Raw genomic sequence first — 6,058 nt, 5'->3', positions numbered from 1 at the left:
AAAGGCAAGTTGTGAGGAGTATCTGAGTATATTGACATTAAAAAAAAACATTCAACTGAGTAAATCTGAAGATTTAATCGTCTTTATTCAACTGCATGAATTGGGCAGCACCCCATCTAACAACTAGAAGGGTGCTGGGAGGGGTTGTACAAAGTGGAAGGTTTTTCACAGGGTGGAGCAAGAAAGTATTATCAAAAGAAAAGACGGTAGTAATAAAAGAAAAGCAGGATTTCCCTACTGGGAAGAGGGAGGAGAAAGGAACTGGAAAGGGTTTTATCATGCAGATTGCCTCTGCTGCAGCTGGGGGATGGGGGAGTTGATGGAAAGAGACCGTCTGATAGCTTAACTTACTGGTGCTTAACCAGAAAATTCCAGACTGGTCCATTAACATTACATTTCTAGGGAAGGTTAGAACTGCAGTTTGACAGAGATAGTAAATCTCTGTTTGGTACCATGGACTTTAGTACAAGTGATGCTGAGCAGGACCTTGTGGGATCCTGGGCATGATGGGCTTGTTGTCCCCCATTCTTTGAAGGCAAGTCTCCAGCCTCCATGACCTTCTCTGAGTTCCAAAGGGCAGAACAGTTACTAATCAAAGGAGAAAGAGTAATGAAACCACCTGAGGCAAGATTAAAGGGACCAGTTGTTGTTGTCCAGTTGCTAAATCATGTCCGACTCTTTGCAACCTTGTGAACTGCAGCACTGCCAGGCTTCCCTGTCCTTCACCATCTTCCAGAGTTTCCTCAAATTCATGTCCGTTGAATCAGTGATGCCATCCAATCATCTCACCCACTGTCGCCCCCTTTTCCTCCTGCCCTCAATTTTTCCCAGCATCACGGTCTTTTCCAATGAGCCTTCACATCAGGTGGCCAAAGTATAGGAATTTCAGCATCAGTCCTTCCAATGAATACTCAAGGTGGATTTCCTTTAGGATTGGCTGGTTTGATCTTCTTGCTGTTCTAGGGACAGGATTAGGAGATGAGCCACCTGAGACCCAGCACACACTCTAATCTTGTCAGCAACCCCACCCTTTTGAAACTTTAAAGAAGAAAGAATGAAGACTGTTACTGCCTTATCACATATCCTGCCTGACTATATAATCTCTCCCTACTCACCAGGGAGGGGGGCACAGTTCTTGAGTTACTAGCCTATTGTGTTCCCCCTTTGCCTGGCAAAATAATAAAGCCACAGTTTCCCTCTCCTCCATAACTGTCTCTATATTTGTCTGGTATTGGTACACAGAGAGCCAAGATTTTGGCAACACAAACGACGCCATTTGGGGCTTGTGGTTTTCTTTTTAACAACATCCAACCAGTTCTTTTATCATTCTGAATTCTGTTATTGAGTCAAACTGGGTCAGATGTAAAGGCAACATAGTTATGGAGTATGGCTCCTGATCTGAGTCTAAACTTCATCAGGCTAGAAAATTCTGAATGTCCTACCATTGGGAGGGGTCATTTTGGAACACTGCACATTGTCACAGTTTTCTCCCTAGCCTAGCCCATGGATTCACTTCTCAGCGTCTTTTTGTGTGTTCTGATATTATTAAAAACTGAAAGCTGTTTTTCTAGCCTAAGTAAGATATCAGGAGCACTAGACAACACTGCTTCGGAAATGGAGTAATGAAATATAACCTTAGTGGGGGAAAATGTTCTCAGAGGTTGAGTGAAAATGTGGTATGACTTGAGTACAGAAGGGCCCTGGCATTTGAGCAGCTACAGGAGCCCTGGTAGTTCTAGGATGTCAGAGCAGCTCCAGGGCGATGTAATGTTGGCATCTGGGTTCCATTCCTTTCTGCATAATGGACAGGTCAGCCTAGTCCACATGCTGTTCCCTGGCAGCCTCAACACAGTCTTGTGAGTCATCGTGAGCAGCGCCTTTGACCTGGTTGAGCGCATGCCGTCAGGACGCACATATGTGTTTGACGTGGGGAGCAGTCTTAGCAGCAGATCTTTGCCAAAAGCCAGAGAGAGTAAGGTTGGAAAAATGATAGATTTCTTGAGGTCGTTTATTAATAAAAGCCCTGTTTGTCAGCACATGTGAGACAACACTTGGGGAATCCTATAAATATTTGGTGTGTTGTGTACAGCGGTCCTGGTCATGTTAATAAATTGCATTTTAAAAGAAAGGCTAGACTGGATAGGAGAGGAGTTTGGGAGAGAATGGATATATGTATGTGTATGGCTGAGTCCCTTTTCTGTCCACCTGAAACTATCATAACATTATTAATTGGCTATACCCCAATACAAAATTAAAATTTTTTTTAAAAAGATAAAAGAAAGGCTAGAAATCCTGAAATCATGCTCTGGGACTGCAGAGCAGCAAGGATTGGGGGTAGTAGGTGGTGGGGGCCCTGAACAACTGATATTGTGACCTTGGCTTTACCATCATACAAGTTTGGCTTGGGAAATAAGCCCTTCTCCCCCGAATTGTCCCCAGAGGGTAGGCTTTAATATTATGTCCAAACTCAGGTTGAATTATGAGATTAGATAAGAAACAACCACTTTCACTGTTTTATCTCCAATAGTGAGCATGGTGCCTGACTCATAAGTACCCCACAAATACTTGTGGGATGGAATTATAGGTTATATCATAGGAATGGTGTTGAGGACATTGTTCATTACATCACTTATTACTCCCTATATAAATCTCCTCTTGAGAAACTTGTTTTAGTGTTAGCATTAGAACAAACAGCAAAACATACGAAGATTACTCTTCCTTTGTTTTTGCCTTGACTGACAGGAAGCTTGGAGCTTAATTTTAAACTTGACCACAGCAAATATTTAGAATCTAATAGCTAGTATAACTGTGATCTTTTCCTCCAGGAAAATCACCCTGGATTAGTTCAGTTCAGTAGCTCAGTCAGGTCTGACTCTTTGTGACCCCATGGACTGCAGCATGCCAGACTTCCCTGTCCATCACCAACTCCCGGAGCTAACTCAAACTCATGTCCATCGAGTCAGTGATGCCATCCAACCATATCATCCTCTGTTGGCCCCTTCTCCTTCCACCTTCAATTTTTCCCAACATCAGGGTCTTTTCTAGTGAGTCAATTCTTTGTATCAGGTGGCTAAAGTATTGGAGTTTCAGCTTCAGCATCAGTTCTTCCAATGAATATTCAGGACTGCTTTCCTTTAGGATAGACTGGTTGAATCTCCTTGTAGTCCAAGGGACTCTCAAGAGTCTTCTCCAACACCACAGTTCAAAAGCATAAACTCTTCAGTGCTCAGCTTTCTTTGGATTGTAAGGGGGCAAAACTGGAGAAAGGTCAGTGAGGGTGTTGCAGGCCTCCAGGTGTGAAATCTTTAAGACAGAGAGTTAACAACAAACAGTGAGAGGGAGGAAGGAGTCAAGGATGACTTCTTAGTTCCTGGGTTGGGCCACTTGCAGAGAATGACTTTTGGAAGGAGATTGAGCAGAGATTAGAAAGTTAATTTTGAACATGTACATTATGAGGTTACCTGTGAGGCATTTAAATAGAAATGCCCTCTAGATTACATATCCCTCAGGATAAATTTGGACTAGGAAAATGTAAGTGGAACTCCTCTGCACATAATTATTAATTGAAACAAAAGGAGCAGATAAGATTCCCAGGGTGAGTGAACAGAGTAGAAGGAGAAAAACTCAGTTCAGTTCAGTTCAGTCACTCAGTCGTGTCCGACTCTTTGTGACTCCAAGAATCGCAGCACGCCAGGCCTCCCTGTCCATCACCAACTCTCAGAATTTACTCAAACTCATGCCCATCGAGTCAGTGATGCCATCCAGCCATCTCATCCTCTGTCTTCCCCTTCTCCTCCTGCCCCCAATCCCTGCCAGCATCAGGGTCTTTTCCAATGAGTCAGCTCTTCGCATGAGATGGCCAAAGTATTGGAGTTTCAGCTTCAGTATCAGTCCTTCCAATGAACACCCAGGACTGATCTCCTTTAGGATGGACTGGTTGGATCTCCTTGCAGTCCAAGGGACCCTCAAGAGTCTTCTCCAACACCACAGTTCAAAAGCATCAATTTTTCGGCGCTCAGCTTTCTTCACAGTCCAATTCTCACATTCATACATGACCACTGGAAAAACCACAGCATTGACCAGACAGACCTTTGTTGACAAAGTAATGTCTCTGCTTTTCAATATGCTATCTAGGTTGGTCATAACTTTCCTTCCAAGGAGTAAGCGTCTTTGAATTTCATGGCTGCAATCACCATCTGCAGTGATTTTGGAGCCGAAAAAATAAAGTCTGACACTGTTTCCACTGTTTCCCCATCTATTTGCCATGAAGTGATGGGACCAGATGCCATGATCTTAGTTTTCTGAATGTTAAGCTTTAAGCCAACTTCTTCACTCTCCTCTTTCACTTTCATCAAGAGGCTCTTTAGTTCCTCTTCACTTTCTGCCATAAGGGTGGTGTCATTTGCATATCTGAGGTTATTGATATTTCTCATGGCAATCTTGATTCCAGCTTGTGCTTCTTCCAGCCCAGCATTTCTCATGATGTACTCTGCATATAAGTTAAATAAGCAGGGTGACAATATACAGCCTTGATGTACTCCTTTTCCTATTTGGAACCAGTTTGTGGTTCCATGTCCATTTCTAACTGTTGCTTCCTGACCTGCATATAGGTTTCTCAAGAGGCAGATGAGGTAGTCTGGTATACCCATCTCTGTCAGAATTTTCCACAGTTTATTGTGATCTACACAGTCAAAGGCTTTGGCATAGTCAATAAAGCAGAAATAGATGTTTTTTTCTGGAACTCTCTTGCTTTTTTGATGATCCAGCGGATATTAGCAATTTGATCTCTGGTTCCTCTGCCTTTTCTAAAACCAACTTGAACATCTGGAAGTTCATGGTTCACATATTGCTGAAGCCTGGCTTGGAGAATTTTGAGCAGTACTTTACTAGTGTGTGAGATGAGGGCACTTGTGCGGTAGTTTGAGCATTCTTTGGGATTGCCTTTCTTTGGGATTGGAATGAAAGGAGAAAAACAGAAGGTTAAAACAGGACTCTGAGTGTTACTGAGCAAGGGCTCACTGTACAATGCACATAGAAGCCAATACTCTGGCAGTGGCTTCTCTTTTTTTAATTGGAGGACAATTACAATTTTGAGATGGTTTCTGCCATACATTGGCATGAATCAGCCACAGGCACAACCACGTCTTCTCCCTCTTAAACCTCCCTCCCCATCTTGCTGTTGTTAAGTCACTTCAGTCATGTCTGACTCTTTGTGACCCCATGGACTGCAGCCACCAGGCTCCTCTGTCCATGTGACTCTCCAGGCAAGAATACTGGAGTGGGCTGCCATTTCTCTCTCCCCATATTACCCCTTTGGAATATTACTCAGCTATAAAAAGGCACTGGTTTTTGAGAAAATAAAGAACTTTATCTTGAGGTTGACTGGTAAGGAGACAAGGCTCTCAAACCTGTCTCCTTGATCCAGTATAAGGGCAAAGTTTAAGGGGTTGGGGAAATTTCAAATGTGGAAGCTGATTGGCTAGTCTTGAATTAATCTACATAAGCTACTCTCCTAGAAGCCAGAATTTCCTTATTGAAGGACTTCTCACTTAGTAAAGGGCTCTGGTGGCAGTATTTCTGGAGGCAAGTTCAGTTTGTGGGTTAGAGTCCTTCCCTAAGGGAGCCAATATGAAAGGTTACAGCCAGTAAAGTACTTAAGAGGATTCGAGTCGAAAGCCCTGGGTTAGAGGCCAAGGTCTTTGGATTTCTCTGCTTGTGTATGTTTGTCTATGATTGTTTTATCTGTTAGGAATTGGCTAATAGGGTTAACTCATTAGATTTGTTAGACTGACTGTAATGAGTTAGGCTCATCAGAAAATTTCCTGATGCTGGGAATGATTGAAGGTAGGAGGAGAAGGGGACAACAGAGGATGAGATGGTTGAATGGCATCACTGACTCAATGGACATGAGTTTGAGCAAGCTCTGGGAGATGGTGAAGGACAGGGAAACCTGGAGTGCTTCAGTCCATGGGGTTGCAAAGAGTTGGACACAACTGAGCAATTGAACAACAACAATAGAGTTAACTACTGAATGGCCACAGCAAAGTTTTGTTGAACC

The sequence above is a fragment of the Muntiacus reevesi genome, chromosome 1, assembly GCF_963930625.1.
Source record: "Muntiacus reevesi chromosome 1, mMunRee1.1, whole genome shotgun sequence".
Lineage (NCBI taxonomy): Eukaryota > Metazoa > Chordata > Mammalia > Artiodactyla > Cervidae > Muntiacus > Muntiacus reevesi.
Note: the sequence above shows the minus strand (reverse complement) of the source record.